This window comes from Hirundo rustica, chromosome 21 (genome assembly GCF_015227805.2).
Source record: "Hirundo rustica isolate bHirRus1 chromosome 21, bHirRus1.pri.v3, whole genome shotgun sequence".
Lineage (NCBI taxonomy): Eukaryota > Metazoa > Chordata > Aves > Passeriformes > Hirundinidae > Hirundo > Hirundo rustica.
The window spans coordinates 8,637,457-8,664,781 of NC_053470.1; the positions used below are offsets into that span (position 1 = coordinate 8,637,457).

General features: G+C 40.5%; 1 protein-coding gene across 4 annotated transcripts in view; it reads left to right on the forward strand.

Annotated features, from left to right (window-relative positions):
- The window catches only part of TENM1 (teneurin transmembrane protein 1), a 616,400-nt gene that overhangs the window by 216,200 nt on the left and 372,875 nt on the right, over positions 1 to 27,325 (forward strand). For all 4 annotated transcript variants that reach the window (XM_058423210.1, XM_058423211.1, XM_058423213.1 and 1 more), the window contains exon 3: positions 23,130 to 23,234. The gene's annotated coding sequence lies outside the window, so the exon portion shown is untranslated. The remainder of the gene's footprint in view (positions 1 to 23,129; positions 23,235 to 27,325) is intronic.

Here is a 27,325-nt window from a genome sequence, read left to right on the forward strand (position 1 = left end):
GTGCTGCCGATAGCCACAGCAACCTGAGGGCCACTAGATATAATGACTCACTTGAAATGGTTTGGATGTGGATTCCAATTCAGATAAGCAGCCAGTATTTCATATTTGGAGCTTATCTTGAATGCTCTGGGTCTGGAAAACTAAGCTGTTGTCAGAATTCTTAAAGGATTTCCTGTGCCTCTGAAAACTCATCTTCAGATCCAAAAAAAACCCCGCCCAAACCAAAAACCATAAAGAGAAAAATTAATGGAGTAAACTATTAAATATTTTTTATGTATCTTAGTGGGGGTTGATTACACGAAACAGCATAAATTAATTCCAAGTCATTCCTTCATAAGTGTTGAAATTCAGGCTGAGATGATGTATTCTCAAAATCTTAGAGAATAATATTCTTTGTGCAAAATGGAAATATTTTTCCTTACTGTTTAAATATTCTATTGCATTGTAGAAAAACGAAGTTTTTTCCAAATAATTGTGGGTTTATATTTCATAAGTGTGTGGATAAAAGTGTAGCCTGGAGTAAAATATAATAAGCAGGTAGATATTTCATGAATATAGGTAGATATGCAAATTAGGATCACAGTTAACTCTAGTTGTGTCAGGAATGATTACAGTATGTCAAAACAGAATCATTTTTAACCAGGTTGTAGAGACCTCAGGATGATTATTTTGGCTGCATTTATACTGTTTCCTAGATTGTGTTATACTGTCCACACCTTTCAGCTAATACCGAGTAGCTGGCCAGCTGAATCTGTTAAATTTATATATATTGTAGGTAAATTGAAATAAAACTCTGTTATTTATTAAGGGGACGTGGGCAGAGAGCCTTTGGGGGTTGCATTTCCCCCGGGCTAGCAACAATGTGCAGGTTTCACTTCTGTTTCTCATTTTAGTCTGCACAGAGGGTTTAAAACACACAACCTGTGAGCTCTAGTGCAATATACTTCACTTTTACTGTGTGTGAGGCAGGTTAAGGGCATCAGAACAGCATTTAAGGGTTTCCAGAGGACTCTTAACTCTTCTGGACTTTTGGTCTGTTGGAATAGTCTTCTATTTCAGAATCTTTAGGATGAGCCTTTTTTTTTTTTTTTTTTTTTTTTTTTTTCCTGCAAAAGGTAGATTTTTTCCCCCCACTCTGTTTTCTCGTGTGGTCAAAGATAATGCCTTCATGACACTAAATCAATGAAGCCATTTATTTACCTGAAGAAGAAAGGTGAGAAGAAAGAACCTCAACCTAGGGAGCTGCTTTTCCTCATACATCTCCCTTTTTCACCATATTCAGAGCCATTCCAAAAGCGACTTTCTAAAGCTTCTAGAAATTCCAACCAGCATCCTTATTTGAATTCTAACTTCAGTGTGCCCTAGCTCTGTCAAGTGTTTTATCCCAGAAAGGGCAGCAAAGATTTTCTCCCAGCCCTGGCACAGGGACAGACCCTTAGCGGTCCCTGATGAGAAATGCACCTCGTGCTGGAGGAGAGGCTGAAATGTCAGCCCTGGCAGCTGAACAGGCACAGCCAGCCCAGAATTCCTCCAGCCAGCCAGCTGAGAGGGCAGATGTTTCCATAAAAACGTTCAGAGCAAAGCCTCCAAGTCCCTGATTAATTCCAGGAGTTGCTGGGGCTTGCTGGGGCTCCCCAGGAGCAGGCGCTGAGCAGGGGGCGGGTGGCTGCTCGGGGGTGATCCCAGGTGAGGAGAGCATTGCCCCAAAGAGCTCTCTGGGGAGGCAGAGAGCTACAGAGCACAGGGACAGCGAGCACAACCCTGCTTTATTAAACAGGGCTGGCGGGGAACCGTCCCGCTAACGAGGGCTGCTAATTGTAACCGCAGCATTTGTCAGCAGCAGAGCCAGCAATGGCAATCCTGAGGGCAAGAGGGAAGCAAAAAGGATTTATTACTATTATTGTTATTATTGTTATTATTGTTATTTTATTACTATTATTATTATTATTATTATTATTTATTTTTCATTCGTGGTTTCAGATAAGCGGCCATTAACTGACTCACTGCTGTGTTTTATTTATCCTTTTGTAAGTGAAGAAAGGGGGCAGTGAAGGAGTAAAAGGTTTGTTTGTGTAAAAATTGCTGTCACAATAGAGAGCAAAAATAGAAGTGAATCTTTAAATAGAGTCACAGATGCATTCAGCACTCTAACTTAGAAGACCTTGTCAAAATTCCAAAAAAGAAAGTAACAGCAACACAACAACCCAGAAAACTTTTCAAAAACACGGAGGAAAATAGAAGAAACATAAACTTATTGTACAATATATAAATATATTGTACAAACATCTGAAAAATGCTGCTTTCTACGTTTAGCTATTGTGTACCAAATTTTCAGTTGCCTTTTTTGTAATAATAGAACCACTTAAGTTATATTTTCAATACAAATTAAGTGTTAGTAAAGTTAATAATAGTTAAGTTTTACTGTGTTCTTACTGGTTTTGTTATCCCACCTTGTGGGATTTTTTTCCCCCTCCCCAGAACTGTCTGAGAATCCTTTTGATGTGAGATCAGCTTTCCTCTCTTGGCAGCCAGCAATATATAAATGCGTACACATGCATAGCAAGGGTCATTTGCTGCTGCTGCTGCTCAGTACTTTACTTTTTCTTTAGGAAGCACCCCTAAAAATAGCTGAAGTATTGATGTTATTAGTCCAGGTTGCATCAAATGCCTGGCAAGTTCTTTTCTGAATATATGAAAGGATGTATCCTAATATATATGTTCATACAGTGCAGCCAGTATCAAAGTGATATGTCTGAAAACGCAGGGCTTTAATTTTGCTGATTTGGCCCATGGTTATCCTGTCAACAAAAGACATGGTTTCTCAGCTTTGTAATCAAGTCCTTTTAGAGCAGCAGAAAGAAGATAGATGTGAGGGGTTAGAGAGGAAAAAAGAACCAGTTGCTCACTGTGTGTCACCAAAGCTTCTCCAGCCTGGGTGAGTGTGGTGTTTAGTCTGCCCATGTGCCCCGAGTCAGAGCTCCAGCCCTGCATGATCCCAGAATTACACCCCACTTCATGTAGCTCTTTTCGTGAGGATTTGCTGTTTCGTTTTATCTTTGAAATTATGACAGCTGTCTGCAGAGTTTTCTTCTGCAAGCCTTTTGTCCTTCTCAGACAAGCCAGAGTTCGGGAACAAAAGATCTGAAATCAAGTGTTTCTTTCTTGGGCACTGCTCCAGTGGTTGTCACACAGCACTATTTGCAAACAAAAAGCTAAAACTGGAAGATAAATGTGTTATCTCAAATACAATTGTGGGTGAATTCTAGTTTTTTGTGGGTGAAAATTGAACTTTAGTTCTGAATTGTTTGCAGCCAATAAAAAAATTGTCTTTAGAAAAGGTAGGGCTGTCCTTCACACTGTTTGCTTTAGTAAACCTTCCTGACATTTTACATTTTGGTTCAAGGTCTTGAAGACCACAAAGAATAACGCTATTTGAACTGTGAAGTAGAAATGTCTTTCTTCTGTGTATAGGCATCTTAATACTTCTTTTCCTTTAGCTATATGAAGGGGGTTTTCCACGATGAAGGTCAAATGATCTAATTTTAATAGGCAATGCTTGCAGTGTGATCATATCTAAAGATGTGACTGCCTTAATAAAATTTAACTGGGTTGGCAGTTTTCATCTCCACGTGTCACCTTGTGACTAAGTCTCTAGCGTATCTACAAGAGCTTGCTTATTCTAGTAAATTTTAATTTACTGGTCTTTAAGATAGGGGCAGTATCCTTGAACAGCATCTTAAGGCAGAAATATTAACTTACTGCTTTTAAACTTCTCCCACTCTCTATGTTTCAAAGGCCAAAGTTTATTTTTCCCACCCATTTTCAGTGAAAGCATTCACCAAGGAAGGTTCTCAAAGCAAACTCGTTAGCCACATTTTGCTGTTTTTCTCCTGGTGAGATTGGAGCCCACCAGTTTCAGTGTCTGGGACCTGTTACTCCCTGGAATATCAGGATCAGCTCTATTGTGGTGATGGGGTAAATGCTGGCAGCCTTTTAGACACTTCCGCTTGGTTGTGATTCAAAGCCTTAGGAAACTTCAAATTTTACGTGATTTGGTGTGAAATCATAAACGTGCTGTGAAAACATAAATATGTCTAATCATGCACTTAAGGAAGCCTTCTGAGGAGTTGATTTGCTATCTAATCTAAGTCTCTAATTTTCTTGTAATGGTGTGGTTCTGCTGGGTTGTTTTTTGTTTTTAGGAATAATTCACTTCAGTCCTATGAAATAATGTTACCACATTTCCATAACATTAAATTGAATAGATGATTTGTTTACTGTCAAGTTGCATTTCATCCATAAATATAATTTCTTATATTAAAAAAGGTCATTATGTGTATTTACTGAAAGGAGAGAAGCATTTAATTTAGAGTGTAAATTGCAGGCTTTAAGTTGGAAGTTTCATGATGTCCTGCTCTTCCATTGGGATATATAAATAACAATATTTGTCTCAAAGTTAGGACACAAAAATAAGATTGGGGTGAATGAAATCTACAGGGTTCTTCAACCTGGTTTGTGTTTCTTAAAGGGTGAAGGTTTGAGGGTGAAGAATTAAAGCAGTCATTCCATGGAGGTGCTATTATGTGTTTTTATAGAGCTTCATTTGCTTACATGTATTGGAGGAAGAGTGTGTGTCTGCTTGGGAGGGAGGCAGCAGGGACAGAGGGAAGCTCCAGTTGTGTAATTCGGATGCTGCTTTGGCAACAAAAAATTTCTTGAGTCCTGACCTAGATAACTCAAATAATATCCTAATTGGATATACTTAATTGGTGTTTTGGAGGCACTTTTAGACAGGGTTTTCTATTTCCACTGGGAATATTTTCATTTTTCTGTTTATAATTTACACCACAAATTTGTTTATTAACAATTCTTGGCATTTCTTTCATCTTCTTATGAATTTCTGCTTGAGAGCAAGGAAAGTATATCTTTGTTCTCAGGAAAGAAAAGTTACTTTGAGTTTTACTTTGAAGCACCCAATGATATAACTGAAATGTCATGAATAATTTAAGCAAACATTGATGCAAATGTTACTAGAAATAATCAAGGAACTTTGGAGGTTGTAAATAAAACCGATTTAAAGATGAAAATTGATGCAACTTGCAATTCTAATTTTGTAGACATGCAAAAGTAGGACAAAATTGTATATTGGAACATATGGGAATGGAACAAACAGCGCTGACACTATGTGGGTGATTCATTTGTGAGTAGAAGAAATATCTTACTCTGGCTTGCATATATACAGCAAGAACACCAAATTTAAAAGCCTTTTTGGTTTCTTGGTGGTATTTTGAAAAAGATACATCACGGAATCACAAAATGATTTGGGGTGGAAGAGCCTTGAGCATTGCCAGGGATGGGGCATCCACAGTTTCTCTGGGCAGCCTGTTCCAGTGCCCCACCACCCTCACAGGGAAGAATTTCTTCCTAATATCCAACCAAAACCTTCTCTCTTCCAGTCTGGATTTAGTAGCACTTTTCTTGCCAATAACCTGAATGTAAATAGCTGTGCCATTTACATCTCTGTGTGCTCCAGCACCCTAAACTGCCCGACCTAAATGACCGTGTCGTCCTAGTTTTCTGATATTGTCTTTTTCCTGGTGATTTATTCAAGGAAATTGCAGGGGAATTGTGTTGGGGGGGTGTCATTCACCCACCATGATGTCAGGTTTGCTGGTATCAGCCAGTCTTGCTTTTCTGGGGTTTTCTGGTTTGTTTGGTTTTCTTTCTCTTGGTATTTGAGGCGTTTTTCTCTTGGGTTGCTTCGAGACACGTGTTCCTTGCAGCCCCAGGTGATGGCTGTGTGCAGGGGAAGGCTGTTTACTGCACACAGGGTCTCAGGGGTCCGGGACAGGAACAGGATTGGGCCGAGGGCACAGGGTTAAATATGGGCCAAAAGGGGCGGGTCTGAAGGGCAAGGGCCAATAGGGATAAAGGGAAGTGGTGCAGGGGCGTGGCTAGGGACTGCAAGGACCAATAGGGTGACTGGGGTGGGGCATTGCAGCAAAAATGAGCCAATGGGGATTGAGGGAGGGAAGAACGTTCTGGAAAGGGTACATATATGGTAAATGGGGGCTGAGCAGGCGTGGCAGAACTTTACCAAGCAGGGAGGGAGCAATGACTTAAAACACATTGGCGTGTTCCTGCCAGCGCCCATGGGAGTGACGCCTTTTCTCACGCTGTGCCAGCGCGTGTCTGTCCCCATGACCTCCCTGCTGGCCGGCCCTGGGCCTCCACAGTCACCCGCTGATGTTTGCCCAGGGTCAGAACCGCGGTGCTGGACGCCACAGGGCACCCCCAGCCCCCTGCAGTGCACTGAGTTTTAAGTAGATACAAAGATCTTTCCTTCCTGAATAGAAATTTTTCAGGCTGGCTAAAGGGTATTTCTCTCAAACGTTCTTGTGGAGTATAAAGAAGCTACAGTGAGACTAAGAGAGCGTTTCGATCAATTCAGCTTGCTACCACTCGCTGTGTCAGTACTGGTAAAGCAAATAGATGGAGGAAAAAAAAGAGTTTGCGTGGATAGTATTTTTAATAAACAGTAAAGAATAAGTTCATGAACTCCTGGATACTTCTAAAACATGATGGTGATGATAGTGCGAAGCTATCTGATTCAGATATGATTGTGTTCCTATAGTTTATTTTCAAGGAGAAATCTCACAGGAGATTATAAAAGAATACATGAAAGTTTTTAATTAAAATCTGTTCTCTCACATTTAATATTGCCTAATAGTTTTAATTAATCTGGATATTCCTAATTGCTTCTGTAATTTTTGCCATGTGTAAATAGCTAATTAAAGTATTAACCACCATCAAATGCAGTCTGAAATTAAATATATAAATGCTCTGTCGCTGATTAAGAGGATTACATGAAAAAATAGTAAACTTTCAGGTATGAATGCTCTCTGACTGCAAATAAAGGCAGATTAGCTGTAGTGAAAGGGAAAGCAGATGAAGGAAGTTCATGCAGTTTCTTACTGAGTTTATCGTTTCCTACAGAGCCAGCCAGTATAAGACTTCTGTAGCTCTAGTGGTGTTTAGAGAAGTTTGGAGGTTGTTTGGAACTTCAGCCGTTAGTTACTGCCCTTGAGGGACTGCCTGTCAGTGGAGAGTGCTGCAATGCAATATATTCAGCCTCCTTCTCTGGGTTTCAAGGACCAGATGGTAGGGGACATAGTTATGACCTCCATCCTCTGGGACAACCTCCTTTCTCATTTCCAGAGTCATGTAAAAGGTACAGGGAGCTCTTCTTGCTCCTGGAGGTCGCACTACAGAATAGCCTCAATATTTGTTTGTGAGCCAAAAACGGATGGTGACAAGCCCAGTGTAAAGGCTGAAGGAAAATAATTTGACCTTTTCCTCACGATCAGCTTGGGAACACCATCAACACAAACTCTCCATAAAGATATCCTCTGGCTTAACTATCTGTTGGAATGAAATAAAAGCCAATAAGCCCTTAGTTTAAACCAACCTGAAGCAGGAAATTCCCGTGAGTGGCTCTGTGGTGTGCTCCTCAGCCACTGTGGCTCTGGAATTAGCTCACGCTGCACTAACCCATCCCTGCCCCGTGGCATGGAGCTGCCATCATCAGGAATGTAAGGAAATCTCTCAGGCAATCAGGTGTTGGGATTTTTTAATGGGGCAAAAGTGAAAGCTGCATTTGCTAAAAAGGCCAATAGAAACAGTTGACTGAAGCAAGCCAAACCAATCTTTTGGTTTTATTTTCCACTGGAATTTGATTATTCTGGGAATATGAACTTCAAGATTTTCAGAATTTTAGGTCATTGCTCCAGGTCCTTCTGTTACTTCATTCCCCCTTTATAAACCTATGGACTAGAGATAATCAAATGAGATGTTTCAGTATGGAACATTGTTATTATTTTTTGGTCCCCTGAAAGGCTTCTATTGACAGATTAGACAATTAGCTCTTTTAGCAGTCCTTATTCCCGGTGGTCCTTCTGGGTTTTACTTCAAAAATGAGATGGCATAGACTCTGGAGTTGGCAAGTAGTGAAAAACTGAAAAGCTCTTCTCTATAAAATAATCTCCAAAACTGACAAACATTTCTTACAATATATAGAAAAATCTCATCAAGTTTTGTGGGAGAACAGACAGTGGCAGTGCTGAAGGCAATCGTGCCCCTGATGGGTCGCAGCTGTGTTAATTACCCAAGAGTGGGAGCAGCCTTGCCCTCACGGCTGTGGGGGATGAGGGTTAATTAGGTAATTGGAGACAGGTGGGGTCGGGTGGAGTCGGCCAGGTGGAGTCAGGTGAAGTTTGCCGGCCGTGCTGTGAGGAGGAGGGGACAGGACCTTGTGTGAGGGACAGAAAAGGTCAGACATTGTACAAGGCACAGCCAGGGTGAGGTGGCTGTGCCAGGGACAGAATGGAGCGAGGTGGAAATGCAGAAGGAAAGTAGAGGAAGGAGAGAAAGAGCCAGAGCTGTGCAGAGCTGCTCATGGGACTGTAACATAGCAAAGGTATGAAAGACTTTAAATACCAAGCTACTGATACTTGAGGCCCCCTGAAGTTTTTAAAGAAGCACTCTCAAGTTCTGTGGCCATCTCAACAACAACAAGATTTTGTCTTTGTTATTTCCATAATGTCTCAGATGTGGTACAATTTGCCTCCTCCGCGTATGTTCCAAGGGCTTTTCTATGTGCTTTTTCCTGTTAAGGTGACAGACTGGGTTTAGATGCCTTTTATGCTTTTCTTTTTAATGGAAAGCTAAGCCAAGAATAGAAGAATTTCACCTCTTATTCTGGTAGAACTTTTATGTTATTTGAGTGTTCACAACTAGGAAACATTATTTCAGGTGGGAAATCTTCCCAGTTGTGAGTATTCTCCATAGGTAGACCTGCCACTCTCAGTGAGGCATGAATTTTGGCAATCAGGTAGTTTATATTTCTGTCCTCTGGTTTAGAGTTATTAACCAGCTGATTTTTCCTGTAACCTGTACTCACTACTGTAGCTCCCCCCGGAAAGTCAAGGGAGCAGTTGTCTCTCTGTCCTCATCCTGAACAGTATTGTTCCTAGTAGACTTAATAAACAATTCTACAGCTTCTGCTGGCATAGAAACAACATTTCGACTGAGAATGGTGTCCACATTGTGGTGGTTTGGGTTGGTTTTCCCATAAAATGCAAATCTGGCATCAGAAAATGTCATTTGGCTCATTAAGTATTTTATTGCCGCTGAACTATTAAACATATTTTATGGCTTTGTGGTTTAATTGATGTCAGCATAAGTTACAAACAGAAAGTTAATATTATGATAATACTTTTACATAAATCAGATAGTTTAATAAAAAATTGCCAGTCTAACTTGACTAAAAATGTTTCTGTTCTTAACCCTACTGAATATACCCATGGATACTGCACTTGAGCTTTTGAAATCATCCTCTGAGATTCCAGAAAACTTACATGAAAATGTTAAATTTCTTTTGTTTTCGTTGACATTTTGACTTGATTAGCTGAAATTATAATATCTCCCTGAAGTATGGGTATTGTATTCGTGTCATTTTTGCTTTGAGTAGCAACATGTTGCAGATCACTCTTTTTTATTCTGAGGCATGTTGGCATTTGTGGTGGTACTGTCAGAATCATAGGATTTAGTTGATGTACATTTCTGAACTTATTACTTCTGGCATCATTTAGAGACCTGAACTACCTCATCAAACAATTTCAGTAATCTAGCAAGAGATCTCTCCTCCTTTTCCTTTTGGAGTGTGGGTGCTCTGATGGGAACCACAGGCAGGTGTAGCTCCTCTCTGTTACTCCCCAAATTTTGGTTACAGAATACGGATGGTGTTAAGGGTGACTGTAAGGAAAAGAAAACCTCATTAGAAGGGAGCTGAATGCTCTGCAGCAGAGCTGGTTATGGCCCAGCCTCTGCCACAAAGCTCTCTGGCATACAAGGGAAAAAAAAGTTTCCCGGTCACAGTCTGTGTTTCGTTTTGTTGCTTCCTAAGTTAGTAAGCAAGGTCTGACGTAGAGAAATGGTGAGAGCTGCGCTTTGAAAGCGTAAAGTACTCCAACAGAAAATGCTGTTATGGAAACAATGTGGTCCCACAGTCTAAAATTCTGCATCTAAGATAAACAGACATTTTGTTTACTTGCTGCTTAATGTGCCTCATCCATAGAATGGGAATGGTCTATTTACCTGGAGTTGTCATGGTAGTTATGTTATCTCTGAATTAGAAGCCATGTATGACCATGTGAAGAACATGGATCTCTGGAAACAAACTCAGTCCGTCTGAGGTAACAACTGGAGCTGAGCTCTGCAGCCTTTGTGTTTTAAAGGTTGCTCTCTAAATTCACTGCTTTCTGACACTTCACCCCTCTGCCCTCAAAGGTCTACAGTTCATTCTTGAAATTGTTAAGCACACTTGATCAAAAATTTTTTTTTTTTTTCTTTTTTTTGCACACAGTGTAGGAAATCAGGCAATACTGGTTACTTTTCATTCTCCTCACAGAGGTGAACCATAGAACTTGATTGTGTGTATGTAGATTTAATGAGCAGTTACATACCTTTTAACTTTGGAAAATAAACTGTCTCCTAAATCAAGTGACAAATACACACAAAATACATGGACAGGGAAAAAACAGACAGAAAAACTACGTTACCACTCATCTCCCCCTCCTGTCTCATGCAGCCCAGGTTGGAGGTGCTCCTTTTCCTCTACACAGTAAGAGTTTGCCAATAAATAAACATTTGGCACATCTGGCAGGAATGTTCTGCACATGTACCTCTGCAAACAGATATTCTGCAGGCTGTTCTAAAATCTCAGTGAGAATCAGCAGTAGGGCTTTCTTAGTGATGCTAATGCACAAACATTGACCAAAAAAAAAAGGTGATAAAACAGCAGAGGAATGCATCAGAGGAATGATGGATTCCTAAAATGATAATGATGTCCAACTTGTCTCATCTTCTTCTCCCATTTTTCTTCTTTCTGTCTACAGAATGCAGTGGGAGTTTCACATAAATGCTTGCAAATAACATGGGAAATTCAGGTCAAATAGGCAATGTAATTCTGTGATTGATACCCCTGCAAATATAAACCTCACCTGCATTCACATTTCATTGTAGGATGCACATGTGTTTCTTCTTTAAAGGAATTTTCAGCTCCAACTTATTTCAGGCTACTTTTTAATCTTCCTCTCACGTCTACAACTTCTCCTCTGTAGGGTGGTTCCTGCCTGGTGGAACAAGAGGATTGTGTGAAAATCAGATATATAATGTTTGGGTTTGCACAGGCTACAGTGAGAGAATAGAAAAATTCCAGCTGAAGGAATAGCATACTTGAACAAGTGGAGGGGTTTGTTTGTTTGTTTACTTGAAGAAAAGACCCTTTAATCATGTATTTTAAAAAGACAAAGGCCCTTTAATCATGTACTTCGGTGATTTTGGAACATTTTGCTCCCCATTACCCTACTATTTTTAAAGTAATTGCCTTAATTAAGATGGAAAAGGTGATTGCCTTATTCTTCTGACAGTTACAGGTGACCCAAGAAAATTGACCTTGTTTTCCTTCCAGGCAGATTTGGCTCTGGAGCTGCTGCCTGCTTGGCTTTGGCTTCATGCAGCCTGGCAGGCTGAAGCTGTACAGAGGCCACTGCACTGAATCCATCCTGTCCTCTGTGGGAACTCTGCCTTGGGTGAATTGGCATCATAAAATGAACCAGAGTTGTAGGACTCTCACAGAAACAGTCCTGACTTACTCAATATCTCTGAAAAATGCTCCTTTTAGATACTCACTCATGGTTTTGCCACATGGATCACCTCTGTGTGTTATAACTAAAAATCTAGATTGATCTCCCCCTCCAAAGGGCTTTTTTAGCCTGCTGTTAAGCTCAAAATGGAAAGTTTGGAGTCTCTGTAATCAGCCCATTTGAAGTTCCATATCTGAAAATCCAGCAAGTGAACCACGCTTTAAACACTGATACATTTTGAATTTTAATAGACTTTATTACAAGCCTTCAAATTAAAAGTTGTCAGGAGAGATAAAAGGTTGGGGATTTGGATTCAAAGGGACTTTGATTAGACATAAAGGTCAGCAATGGTGGCAAAAAGTCGATGCATCTAAATTAAGCATAAACCTCTGGAAGAGAATATGCTAATCTTTCATGTAAAGTACTTGTCAGGCTGATCTTGGCTCATATCCACAACAGTTAAACTATTTTCAGTGATGAAATTTTAACAAATGGTAATCCATGTGTAATTTGCCTGTCAAGTGTGTGCCATTTGTTTTTACAAATGTTAGATTTTAACTGCTAAGGAATCGTATTATGCTACATAATGTGCTCCTGATTAAAGATTTTGTTTTAGAATCTTTAGCTCAGTTTTTAACTGCAACCTTTTTTTCCTGGGGAACGTAAAATGCAAATGGGAGAAAAGGAAAAAAGAAAGAAAATCAAAACTCTAAATGCCATTGCTTTGTGTAAAACTAAGTGTAAATGTATAAATTACACTTTAATTGAGCAGCTACTTCAGGAGTTTAAAGTTACAGTAACTGTTAATATTTCTGAATGTGAAATTAAGATTCCGCACTGTTAGTGAGCAAACTCATTAAGGACATAAAAGGATGACAGGATGAAAAAGGATTTACATTTATAGAATCTTCTGTAAAATTATGAGAAATGACAGGCTCCATTTTTTGATGCCGAAATCAAGGTTGCATGTCTAAACCACGGTGACACTGTGGCTGGGTTTTGCATAGCTGAGAGCTAATAGGAAATTAATAGAGTGTAATACAGGCCTGTTGGGCTCGGTCTAACTTTGTAGCTTTGATGTGGAAGAACAGAAGGCATAATTTCAGCCTTTGTTTAGTGTGCTGGACAGATAGCTCCACTAACATCTCAGTATGGTCAGGATTAAAACGGTGATGGATGGCACCACAGCACATTCTTGACAGCTTTTCTGTTCAAATACAAATTTCTGTCACAGTCCCAGAACGTTTGAAGGAACATTGGGAGATGAAATATTGTAGCTGCAACAAGTCCAGTGCGAAGCTATTACGCTTTGAAAGTAAAAATAATTACAAACCGTGCATCTCCTAGGCACATACCTGTATTAATAATGAATAGTAGCAAATACACTGGAGTATACTAATGAAATGCTATTGAACACAGAAGTTTTGGAAACCGTAAAGTTATCAATCTGTCAAGAAAGTGCCTGTGCATCTGTCTGGTTTTTGGGTTTTCTACCTGTTTTTGGCAAATAAGTATTTTGGAAAGTTATTGAAGATCCTGATTTATTCTACCTTTCGTAACATCTCTTTACAATTTTTTTTACCTTTTTTTTTTTTTTAATGTTCGTCAGTTTCTGTATCAAAAAAAAAAAAAATGTTTCCTTTCACTCTTGCCTCCAAAATATTCTGGTTAAACCAATGCTTTCATTGAAGCACTCTGTAGATGGAACACTGTCCTTATTTTAGCAGCAAAGTAGGTCAGAACCTCACTGTTTGACAGATGTGACATACAAAGTCCCTACCTCTGTATCAGCCATGAATAAAATGAAAAAGAAGCTGATTAGTGCAGGAGAATGTCTGCATTTAAAGAGCTAATACCTGTAGTGATTTTCTCTTTTGTGCTTAGCCGTTAATTGAAGGAGAGACTTTAACTTTATCCCGTGGCAAGCGATCCTTGCGGGAGCCCAGCTGACGCTGCAAATGGCACGAGGCTTTGTAATGCCAGCCATTGATTTAGCACAATGAGAAAGGAAATTGGACTCCATGAAGTGAGAATAAATTGTCTGACTGCTGAATCTCTGTCATGAAATCTCCTCCCTTCCTCACGTGTTGTCGTTTGTCAGCTTCCAACGAGCTCCCAGTTCTCCTCTGGTGCCATTGTACTCTGGGCTACCTCACTTCTCTCAGCAGAGGTAAACACACGTGAGGCTGCTGGTCATGTTGAATAGTCTGTGGTCACACTTGTCACCTTTAAGTATCAAAGAACTCAAAAGTGGGGCAGAAATATCTTAAACTTCTTCAACCGCACCACACACCATACGTACGTGTGTGGGATAATGTCGGTGAAAGCGTCTTTCCCTTTTAATCCGAGTACTTTTGTACATCATTCTAAAGGTAAAAGCTTTACCCCAAATACTTCATAAATGGGCAATTAACCTGTCTCCTCAGTGAAGTCTTGGTCTACTTGGAATTTATTTATGTATTTCTAAGGACTGTTGCTAAGTGGGCCTTGCCTGTGCTGGGAGCCGTGTGCGCTCTCCTAAAGCAGTTCAGAGCGCAGCACCACCTCATTTCACACAACGCTGGCTGCATCCCTGCTGCAATCATGTTCTGGCCTTATTTATTCTGGGCTTCATCTGTCAACCGTATAACTTTATACCAACACTCGGGGTCCTCCCTGTAAAAGTCATTGGAAAAACTGAAGTGCTTAGAATTTATTATTGTCAAAAATACTAATAGTCATATATAAACCTGGGTAGGGGAATGGCAGAGAGATGAACTGATATGAAAAGCATATTTTAATATTTATTTTCAATAAAATGGGGATAAAACTAATAGGATGCAGTAGCTCTGTGTCAGAGTAGGGCCTGAAAGCTGGAGAAGTATTTTAATAGTAACTCGTGTTAGGAGTTGGTTAAGCTGTGAAAAAGAGCTAAGCAAAGAAAACTCACCTCCACCTCCTTTATTCTCCAGTTCTCTGTTTTGTACAGTCTGCTGTCTCTGTCATGTTTTAATTAATACGTTTCTTTGGATGTGTATTTTTACAACAGAAATGGTTTTCTTTCTGATGAACTGAGAACAGCAACAAAAAAAACTTGTTCAGTGAATGAAAATATGAAATTCACTCTAAGCAACCAAAGCAGCAGGATTTGCTGGCTAGAGATAGATAGGAGATGTTGGTTTTAAAATTCAAAATATTTTTGTTTGACTGTATAGATTGCAGGAGGGCCTCGACGCATGGTTCCTTGGCCATGGAGCAATCTGCCTGGTGGCTCTTCCCCAGAGCCATCCCCATGTCACTGCCACAGAAAGTAGTCAACCACATGTGAATTTTGGCTCTGTCAAAGTTGCCAGGACAACTTTCCCAGAGAACTTCCTGGAAGCTGCCTTAGAAGGGGAGCTTTTGAGTTATTTATTTGAGTTTTGGACTAAAATATCAAGTAACAAAATTCCCTGCAGCTCAATTCTATTCTTTCAATTGACTCCTCTAACTCCTGTCCATCCTTTTAACTGAATGTCATCGTTCCCCATATTCTGAGGAAATCAGCCTTGTCTCATATGACCAGAAACTTGCATTTTTTCACCAAAGCGGGGAGAAGAAACACGCTGTGATCTGGATTTGTATGACAGATAATATCTTGACATTAGTCTCTTAAATGGAAAGGACTTTCAGGCTTGAATACCTTTCTTAATACCATATTTTATGGAGAATGGGATTCCTGGAACGGGCAGGAGCCTGGACATTGAGAATGTATAAGTAAAATGAAAGGCATTAAGCCTCATTTGGCGAGAAAGGGCGGAAGGGGGCTGCTGTGCTGTCACCTGGCTTGTGGTTGAGGCTCCATCGTGGGCCAAGGTCAGGAGCTGCCTGGAATAGGGAGTGGAAGATACGGTTTTTGAAGGTGGGTTGTTTTTTTTTTTTTAATTTAGAAAAAAGATGCAAGTTTCTTTTGGCTTGCATTTAGAAGTGTGCTGTATTTCATCAGGTTCCCAGTGACTGACCTACTGCACCTTCCTACTGATGTTTAAACAGCAGCCTGAGCAATATTTCAGGGTGTAAGACACTAAAGTTCAGGAATGAGTGCATTCCTTTTCTCCCCAAGACTCCTGTACCGGGCAGATGACCTTCAGCTGGAGGAGAAAGGATGGATGGACTCCCAGAGAGTCTCACTGGGGTCAGGTGTGGTCTGCAGGACCTGGTCAGGTGCTGGTCCTCACCAGCAGAAAATCACGCTGGTCTGTCACAGCACCTTCACCCAGGGCACACTGAGGAGCACATTTTCAGCTGCTCTCTCCCTCTCTTACTGTTTTCCAAATAATCTGGAAGCAAATGGTACCAAAACATTTTTCTACTCTACACTAGTATGAGTTTCCTTATTTTTCTTTGTCTCATTTTATCCTCTCTGAAGTTAGAAACAAACAACTGTACAATAAAATTACCAGGAGCTAATACCAAATGCATTAAGATATAACATTTATTAGTAAAATACTTATTTTTGTGAAGCTTTTGCTTTGTGAACCTTGGTGATACAAGAATGCGTGACCTTTGGTATCTTCTTTTCAACTATAGGAATTGAGTACGATTGTGTGTTTGGGCTTGCATTTTCTTCTCAGAATGCCTTTGTGACTGAGAGTAGGCTGTAGAATGAGGGTAGAGTTCTGTAAGGGAGAAAATGAAATAAACAAAATCAGCTTCAAACGGTTGGAAGTTCTTTTCTCAGCATGGTAGAGGAGTGTGTGCTGACCCGTGCAGCTGGTGCTTGAGAGTGTAACCTGCTGAGGTGAGAGCCTGTTGGTGGTGTAGGGAAACACGATTTCCCATCATTGCTGTGTTGCTAAGGGATAGCTCGTATGTCTCCTCTTTCTTATTCTCGCTCACATTTCAAAGACCAGCAGGAAAAAAGCGTTGCATTGTGTCTCGGTGTTGCTTGTTCGTGGTGGAGAGGTAGGAATGAATTGTAAAAGCAAGAAAAACTTTAAATAGAGTATACAATATGTAGCTCAGTTTCTCTCCTGAGATATCCCCTTCACTCGGTTCTTAATATTCAGTGGTATTTTCCAGGTTCCAGCCCTTTTCCTTAAACCAGACTTGATGATTTCACATTGAAGGAAGGTCATTCAGTGGCATGTCACCATCTAAATAATCTTTTCTGCCTTGCACCTCGGTGCTCCTCGTAGTTCTCTTTTTTCCATAACGGCAGCATGACTGATCCCATGGAAAAGTAACCCTGAAAAAGATAATATTTCATCTCAGAAGCCAACTGACTCATCTCTCCAGAAGACATGGACTGGCAAGAAAGAGCAGAATTGTCCCCTTTGGTTTCAGCTCAGTGTAAGAGGCAGCCTGGAAGTGCACCTGCAGAAACACTCAGAGTCTCAAACACCACAGTTGGTGTAAATAAATAAAAAATATCTTTCATATACTTCATTAACCTTATAAATAACCTGAGAAAATAATTTTTAAAAAGTCAACTCCATTTGTATAAGGACATAATAAAATAGATGAGCCCCAGAAGCAGAAGGAGAGCAGCAGAGCTCTCCCACGCTGAGGAATTCAAACCAAGGTAGCCCTGTGCTGCCCTCTGCTCCTCCCCACGATTAAACAACCTGGGACACTCCTGATGGACTAACACGAAGAAAAAGGATCATTAAAACCATGTGCTGAGCAAAAGGAGGTTCAGTTCTCCATGCAGCATCTTTAGGAGCCAATATTAATAACTTGACCGGGTTTTCGGAGCCTTTCCAGCCGTAGCCCACTAATGACAAGCTTGCTCCCTAATGTTTAACGCCCGCTGTGCAAGTGGTGCTTTTAACAAAATACATTTGCTGCAGGCTCCCTGACATGGCTTCACACTGAGATAAACACAATTAGCATGAGCTATTTAAAATGCCTTTCTCTTGTGCTTGTTTGTAATTGCTCTTTTAAGATCTGTTTTTATTATTAATTTTAAGGAACGTGTAACGGATTTGATAGAACAGCGGAGGGTGTTATTCCAGTGCTTTACTCTGGAGATATCCCTGGGTCATCCTCTGTTTGTAATGGTGTATTCGCATCCAGAGACTCAAGAGCTGACCAGATTGGTGCTTCTTTTAACATGCTGTACCGTGGGATGCATTGTAGCAGCCCGTGGAGGATAATCCAAAGGAGTGCAGGCAGGCCAGCTTACACAGCATAAAAATTTCATTAGAAAGTATTTCCAGTGAAGCCTCTTTTGTATGAAATGTCTTATCTTTTCTATATGGCATATCAAAATGCCTTTTAGTAAAAATAGTCTTGCAGAAAATGTCTGCTGAGGGGGGCTGTACTGAATATTCATAACATCTGAGTGTGTGCTGAGACATTTTAGAATAAATATGGGGGTTTTTTAGGTTAAACTGGTTCAGAATATTATTGTTAATCTTCCTTACATCCTTTCAGGCCTGTGTAAGGAAATTTTTGAATTAGAAAAGAGATGCTGTCCTCAGTGAGAGCCTCTTGTTCTGGGTCTCATTGAAATCAGTGAAAATCTTCTGTTGGCTTTGCTGGGAGTGGATCTTCTTGGTGTGGTTTTGGAGGGGCAAAGGGAGGGAAATACCTGCCTCAAGAAAAGACAGATGTCTGTCAGAGTCCTCAAGGGCCAGGCTGCTGTAGGGCACGTTTTGTGCTCTGCTTTCCAGGTTGCCACTTGTGCTGAGCCCTCTCGGGCCCCTTTCCTGGCTGTTTGTGGGTTTGGTGTGAGGGCACAGCCCCTGTGCAGAACGTTCCTCGTGTGCTCCTGGGCAGGGACACCCACAGCTGCTGTTTGGTGTGAAAGCACAGCCCCTGTGCAGAACGTTCCTCCTTTGGTGTGAAAGCACAGCCCCTGTGCAGAACGTTCCTCCTTTGGTGTGAAAGCACAGCCCCTGTGCAGAACGTTCCTCCTTTGGTGTGAAAGCACAGCCCCTGTGCAGCACCAGAGGAGAACGTTCCTCGTGTGCCCCTGGCTCTGTGCCCCTGGGCAGGGACACCCACAGCAGCTCTTAGGGGCAGTGAGCTGGTTGGTAGCAGGCAGGTCCTCGTCTTAATAAATGAGCAGAAATCAAAGCTCTCTGCTTTAGCACTTGAAGTACAGGAAATATTCTGTATTTGCTTATCGCAGCCTGTCTGCCCAGTGGATCCTGCAGGCAGTTCTGGTAAAGATCTGCTCCGGGGTATCAGTAAAATGATCTGACAGATCACACTTGTGTTGTATGGAGAACATTGAGATTTCAGAGAAAAAAGAGGAAATTCTTTCTTTTAGAAAGAATTTGTTGGGATAACAAAACAGAGCGTTTAAAAAAAAGATCTAAGGCGTGTTTTGGAGTGTTATCTAACAAGCAGAACTGGTTTCTTTAAGAGATGTGGTTTGGCTCTAGTCAGGCTACTGAGATCCTACTTTCATTTGAACTCCCATGTCTGGGATGTCTGTAACATTTAAATATTTACAGCTTTGAAGGTTCACCAGGTCTGTAATATGCACGGGGGAAAATAAATACATTATGCAAAGGGTGATTAGTTTTATCACATAGTTTTCCATGGGGCAGCTGTTTATTTTCGGTGTTCATTTTCTTGGATCAGTCAGGTAGACAGCTATTCTTTTAGGGCATTTTTGTTAATTTAAGTAACTTCTTTGAATTGCAAATCTACCACCCAATTCACTTCTAAAAATTCAGCCTCCAGCTCATAATTATATAATCAAAAAAAAAAAAAAAAAAAAATCTTTAGATCACTAATTCAAAAATCTCTACTTGTCAGAGATATTTCAAACAAATGCAAAGCATATATGCTCTAAATCATCTGATACATCAATGTCTATTTGAAACTGAATATGAGACGTCCAGGTCTGCTAGATTTCTGAAAGAAAAAACATAATGTACATCCTGTACACTGCTCCCACACTGAAATGCTGTTGTCTCATAAATGTGACTTCATAAACGTTTGTTAACATTCAATAAGCTGTTGCAACAAAAGAAATGTCCTAAGTGGTCAGCCTGTAATTAATCTTTTTATTTCTTAAATTGCCTTGGATTTTTTTTGCCCTAATCCAGCAGTCAGGTCTAAATCAAACAAATAGAAGTTGTGATTGTAAAAATGGAGAAAGAATAAGCTTTTAATGTATTTGGTGAATGTAATGTCACCTCTTATGTAAATAATAAGCTCTGTTTATTTATTTGTTAGCACTGGAAGCTTTTGACAAAATACTCTAGCGCTCAGATATTTGTCATTAATAGATCCCAATACCAGTTTTAATTTGGAAATACTTGTCAGAGCATATCAGAGCAAGTGAAGGTGTTATTGTGATGCAAGTACAAATGGTGTTACACTAAATCAGTAGATTGTTGTACCCACAGTTAATTGTAAGACTGTGACGACTCTATCTAGGTAATTAATATGCTAATTAGCTAGCTTAAAGATAAGAGGTATTAAAAGAATGCAAGGAAGAGCTTGTATTTTTCTCTTTTGCTGTGCAAACACAGCTCCCTGCAATAACTTAATGAGGGAATTTCAAAGGAACAAAACTAACAACAAATGAATTAGAAGCTTAACTAAGTAATTACATGGTATTGCTGAGACCTTTTGGGTAGGGACTAGCATAAATATGTGTTTAGATTGTCTTGACAGCGAAAAACAGACAGGGGGAATACTAAGAAAATCTAGGAAAATCCTAGAAATACTAGGAAAATCCTTCCCAAGCCCCAGTATTGCACCAGCACAGAACTGAGAGCATCCTTCACACTGGGAACTTTAGTCCTGAGCCACGTGGGAATTAAAAACCAGGCTCTGACCCAGACTTCAGCTCTCTGTTCAAGATATTGAATATTGGAACTTACATTCACGTTTCAAATGCTGTGGCTTTGTGCTGGGTCAGCCTCATTACTCTTTAAAAAGGAATGGTGAAGGTAACTGAGATCTCATGTAAATTCTGTATACACACACACACCCCATATATTTATATATTATAATGGGAGCTGCAGCTGGCTTTATACCTCCATAGACAGTTAACTGTGGAGCTGTCAAAAAGGAAATAAAGGGAATTTGCAGAAGTGGAACAGACTCTGAAGCTCAGGAAGGAATATGTTTAATGAAATGCATCCACTTAAAAGGCAGTGTTACATAAAAGGTAAAATAGCCCAGGTTATGAATCTCAATAGCTCTGAAAAAGCTCAGACCATTGCTGAGAGCCAAGTTAGTATGGCCCAGATGTGGCCACAGGAAACAGCCTGGGGGAAAAGACTTCTTCTTTAATAAAGAATCATATTCTATGTGGGGTTTTATATGGATTTTTATATTCATAGTTATTGTACTTTTCTTTATCATTCAGTGCTATCAATTTCAAATGGGTGCTTTTCAAGCTTTGGCCTAATATTATTACAAAAAGTGAAACTCCAGTTAAACTTGGTGACGTTTTTGTGCCATCCACGGGGTCTCTCTGGTTTGGGGTTTGTATCTAAATCCCCGGGTTTTCAAATGCATCTTCTGTGTGATTTCAGTTACACTTGTGTATCGCTGGCATGTCCTAAGTGAAAGATCTCTTGTCCCCAGTGGTGGTTAAAGTCAGAGCTGTTGTCTTTGAGTTATTTTATTTCATGAGCTTTTAATCGCACCCCAAGGACACGTCAGGCTCTTGCATGCTCTTTGTTTCACGCATGTTCTCTCACAAACACGGGCTGTGGAGATGCTGTCATTTCTCCTCTTGCACCACTCCAGGCACGTGTTCATCACGCCAGGGTAAACTCATAGGAAACCCAATATCGTAGTAAATTGCGATTTGGTGAGGTGTGGCACGCTTCCAAAGGCTCAGATTTTTGGTGCTTGTAATACAACGGCTAAAGCAGTACAGAATGTGTTTGCAGTAAATCAATCAGTGCAGCCACTCTCTAAATAAATACTCACTTCGTTAATTAGATGGAGTTAGTTGCCCTCAAAATCATCTTTGCGACATTTCTGTGAATGTAAATTAATTTGAAGACAATGTGAGATTTGTTCACCACTTTATATTGAATTTTCTATGCCTGAAGCATCAATAAGTATATTTATAGTAAAGCCATTGAACAATTGTGTTGGGTTTTTTTCCCCAGTGATTGCTCTCATGGATCCCAGCTGGATTGTTCCTGTGTCTCATATACAGCACAGCATCTGAATGTCCCAGGGGTTCATGTATTTTCAGAGGGCACCTAACAGCTGGCCTGTCCTGCTTTTACTGCTCGGGAGAGGAAATTGTCCTGTTTCTGGCGGCTTTTGCCACAGAAGTGCGATGAAGTCTATTGTGATTGTTGTTATTTTTGTATTTGTTATTTTATAGCTTCATAGGTGAATAAATACTAGGTGGGGGCTCAGTATCTGAGTGTCACTTGGAACACCAGGCTCTGGAATTGCCTCCTGTGAAAGTTCAGTAATGTCTTTGAATGGCTCTGCATTAAATAACTGACTCAAATGTTTCTTTGTGCTAAAGGGAGCAGGGCTGCCCAGGGTGCTTGCAGTCTGCAAGACATTTTTGAAACGAGCACCAGGAAGCACAGTAGTTGTGTTTAAAATTATTTATTGATGGGGGAGTAAGTGAAAGAGTGATATTTGGGCCAAGAATTGTTTTCAGGGAGAAGCAGCGTGTTGTACCCTCGGGCTCATTTCTGAATTTCAGGACCAAGGACAGCCATAAACCTCTAAGAGTGTCTGAGGCTGAACTGCCAGTGCTGGGCGCTGCTTTCTGTCTGTGGTGTGTTAGAAACCCACGGGTGTGTCCTCAGCTGGGTGCTCAGTGCTTCATTCACTCAGCCTGAATGAAAATTACTAATGCAGAAATATCTTATTTGCAGAAATAAGCAAGTTACTCATACTCTGGGTTGCTTTGTTTTGTTGGTTATTTGGTTGTTGCTCACCCAATACTACAACTTGTAACCTCTGACTCTCCAAAAAATTGCTTTTACGGTTTACTTTTGTGGAGGTTTTTATGTTTAGAGCCCTTTCCAGTCTTGAAAGAAATGGAATCTCGTTCAGTACTTTTTGTCTCGAAGCAGGATTGTTTAGCATTATGACTTGGTTGCATTTGAGCCATATTTCTGTACAACACCTGAACTCTGTCACGTGTTCGTGGGGCAAAGAGCAGCATAGGAAAATGGCATTTGAATGCTACACCATGGGAAGAGCCTTAGGTTTTACAGAAGAAAGTGCTTTTTGAACTTAAATCGACTAGATTCTGGCATTGCCAATCATCAGTGGGCTGCTCCTCCAGGTGAGGAGCACCAGCCCTGCTTAGCAGCTGTGCACACCCCCTGAAACCTCCTGGTGGTTTCATTTCCAGCATGGATTGACCACAGGTTTGATACCTGTTGAAATCAAATACAAGAAAGTGTAGCAAAAACTGCCTAGCACAGGATACATGGACTCACTCTGTCTGCTAGTAAAATTAAATTATTAATGGTTTAATTTCTTCTTTTTTTCTTTCCACAGGATTTGAGGTTCCAATTAAATGCGTGTTTGGGCCATTGCTTTGCCTGCCAGTACTTAATCTTCTTGGAGAGCCTCATCGCTTATCTCAAACAAAAGAAGAACGAGGTAAGGAGAAAAAGTAATGAAATGCAGCGTAGCACATCTGTTAAAGGAACGGGGAGTAGCTTTACAAAAATCCAGGATCAATGACATTAAAAAATTATTTGTTGAGCACTGGGTGTGTTCACGGTAGGCATGTTAATTGTAAAGAATCTGTAAGTACCATTATGTCCTGGCTACACTGAGGGTTCGGTTGGTTGTGTTCAGGAGATTCGCTGTTGCTGTGGCCACAGGACACAAATGACCGATGGGAGTAGTTGCCAAGTGTTCCTCTCTGTGCTGCTGAGCCCTCTGTAAGGTTGTTTGACATCTCAATACTGAACTGTTGAATATAATTAACATTTCTGAAGTCATTTGAAATTCACTTTTGGGTCAGTCTTGGTTTATGTGCTCCAAATGTGCATAGTGCAGTGCTGGGTACTGGATTAAAAGCCTCAAACTGTTTCAGCACTTGGAGCTGTACCATCCTTTGTTGTTGATGATAGATCTGTCCAAAATACCTGGAGCTGACTTCTGCTGTGTCACTTAGGATTGCAGTAACATCCAGCGAGGCAGGCGTAACGAGAGGTGACAGGGGAGAGCGGCAAAGTGATTTAGCCTTGACAGGCTAAGGATGTACGGCAGAGGTGCTTTGAAAAACGTAAACCTTTGCTGAGCTGCCAGAGCACAGCCTGCAGTGGCCACCGCTGCTGACAAGCACGGCAGACAATATTGGGAGCTCAGTTCCTTTTTTCTTTTTTTGTGCGCTCATTTTTCCCTGCCTTCTCAGATCCCTTCCCAGGGTCAAGTTCAAACTAATATTAGCTGGTGCAGAGCAGGCTCAGTGGCTCCTTAATATGCTTTCACCTCAGGGTCCTTCTGTGAAAACCAGCAGGTTAGGAAGTTTGTTGGCCTCTCACCTTTTCAACATAAAATATCGTGTATTTTATTTGGGAGCCTTAACCACACATCTCCTCTAGGGTTTCTCTCAAGCGTGCTATTTATAGTTCTGCTTCCCAGGCTGTGGAAAGGCTGTTATTATGCAGTTGAGAAAAAGAATGTTTAATCACCAGACCGTGGCAAGCCGCAGGCCAGGCAGAAAATGGCCGGTGGTGTTTGTCAGAGTAAAGCTGGGTGCTGGAGGTGTGTTTGTAAAGCACTTTGGCTGCTGAGCAGAGCTCTACCTCCACGTCCAGAGCTGGTGATGGAAGCAGCTCACTGACAGCAGCGTTCCTGAAGCATTTCCTAGAATTTCCGGCAGAAATTACTTAGACACGTGGGGAGTGTTGGCTTTGCTGTGTAAACCCTTTAGGTTTGCCAAATAACTTCCATTAATGTCACATTCTGAATCCTCTTTGGCTGTAGCTGTGTCTCACAGCACCGTTGTCTTCCAGGCTGCCCATCTACAGCCCCGTGTCTGCCAAAATTTCTCATTGTGTCCGTCTCTGGGACTGAAAACGATGATGAAACAACAAACATTTGTACAATTTAATAAAAATTACTCCCCACCATTGCTCGTGGAAGCAAGATGGGCTGTGTAGAATAGTTGTATATTTTGTATTCCTGTATATTGTATATATAATGTATAATATATGTGTATATATATACACACACAATGTATATATATATGTTTATATATTTTATATATATATATTTCTTGTATAGAATCAGTTGCCAACAGAGTCCATCGTCAAAAAAATTAATTGAGCTTTAATTTAACTACTCTTATTAGGTTTGAATAGAAAGCACACTTGGTTTGTCGGTAGCTCTTCAACTTTCTTTCAATTCCTCATAATTGCATTTCAAAGCCCTTCTTTCACTAGATAAACATCTCAAATTTATTTTTTAAAAGATTCTCTTACATTTTCTTGTTTAAAAAAAAATTAACTTTTTTACCTTCCCAACCTTCCTGCTTCTTCAAAACCCTGTTGCTGAGGCACATTAACAATTTAAAACAGATAATCTTAGTAATTATTAGCTTCTTATAAACATAATTATCTTATGATTAGTGCAGATGACATTAAAAAAAAAAAAATCTTGCACTGAAATGGTGCCTAAAATGAGTTCTGTGCTAACTATGTATGCAGTTTAATTGGGACCCCTACTGATACCGACAACAGCTGGTTTAGTTGTGGTTTGAAATAAAATCAGGACTTAAATGATTACAGTGTTGTATCTGGGATGTCTGAGTGGCTGCATCCCCTGGCAGTTTTTAACTCCTCCACTGACAGAAGGGATTTTTTAGCCCAGTGACCGATACTAACATGGAGATGGAATTTCTGGGACAAAACTTGAGCACCGTTTCAAATGCTTGAGTTTACATCCATGCAGTGGGTGGTTGGCTCTGAGGATCTCAAACATTCATTTCTGCTGGTTCTCCTGTCAGAGATTCTCTGTTATTGCCACAGTGGAACGGGAGAGAGACTGCTGGGAATCGCCAGGCAATCAATGAAAAATGCTTGGCAACAGCGCTGTCCTCTTCCCTCTTATTAAAGGTTGTGGGAGCGATTTGCAAACATTAATAACGCATTACAGCAGCCTCCTGAATCTCTGTGAGCATTCAGTTCTAGAAGATGTAACCTCAGGTAACAACAGGTAACAGCTGTGCTGTGACAGTGCAAACTAGCTGCTCCTTTGGTGCCCTCCCTTTTTCCTTGGACATCCACGGGGTTTAGTTTCAAAAATGCTCGACTGGACTCGACTTTCTGAAGCTAATCTCTGATTATTCCATCAGAGCTCTGGTCTGTCTTGAGCTTTTTAATAGCTTGACCTAAAGTTTGAAAGAATCTGAGGAATGAGAAGGAAACAAGAACACTGACAACATTTCCTAATGGCAGTATTCACCTTGCTGATGCACAGAAACTCTCTTAGAATGACTGTGTTCAGCGTTCAATCAGCTTTACGCTGTTGAGAGTTTAGACCCAATTGCAAATTGGCCACAAGTAGGAATAGTCAGCAATTCAAATATCGAATAGCAAAGCCTTCTCTGACTTTGACGGGCATTTTATTATTTTTTTTTCTTTGTTTAAATAAAAAAATATTTTTTAAATTACACGAATTACAGGAATTTGCTGCAAGGGTTGGGATGGAAGGGGTGAGTGTGTGCTCAGAGAGAGTTTTGTGCAAAGAACCATTCCATGGCAAGGAGCAGGCTCTGGATAAGCACTGTCCTTCCATGGTCACTGCAGGTGGCATTCGAGTTCATGTACAGACAGTCATCCCAAACAGCGCTGGATGGACATTCATTCCCAAAGTCACCTGGAACAGCAGCGCAGAGAGCAGGGGAGAGATTGAATTACTGTTGTGATTATTAGTCAATGATCCCATCTTTATAAATTATCTAGTATCTGTAACGCTTTAACACAGGATTTATCTGGTTTAATAATTCATGGAAAGTTCATAGTAGGTAGTTTATTGATAATACAGTGTCATCAGTATGGATTGTGCCCAATTCCTATTTCTATTCTATTGAACCTACTGATCTATTTTATGGCAGCAGCGAGCAGCTCAGCTCTGAACAGTGAAAGGAAGCCTATTACCTTGTTTTCAAAATAGAGTGTGGAGATATCTGTGGAATACAAGGCTTCTGTCTGAGGTCAGGAATAGCTACAAACACAGAAGGCAGCACAAGTTTCTGTTTAGATGATTGCTAAAGGTCACTGTGCAGAAAAACACTGAAATATGCAGGCACTTAGATTTGAGTTGCGCCACTAAAATCAATGGAATGACTTTTATACTCATTGGTATAATTATCCTATTGAGACATTTACTTAAGTGATCTGCTGATTCAGAGCCAGAACACACAAGCACGCTGCAAAGGCAAAGCCTGTCACATTTGAAAAGTACAGTTTGCAAGGGGTTTTCTTGCCTGGGCACTCCTCAGGCTTTATTTACCTGGCACAAACCATTCAGTGGTGCCAGGAGAGAACCGCTACAGCTGGGGTGTGACAGTGCTTTCTGATTGTTCTTTAAATCAACACATTTTCACGTCTAGAGAAAAACCAAAATATCTCAATAGATGTAGAAGATGTTTATGGGATCATAATAATTGATTCATTTAGACTCTGAATTGTTTTCTTTGCTTCTGAGCATTGCTCGCATGTAACTGTTGGTCATTA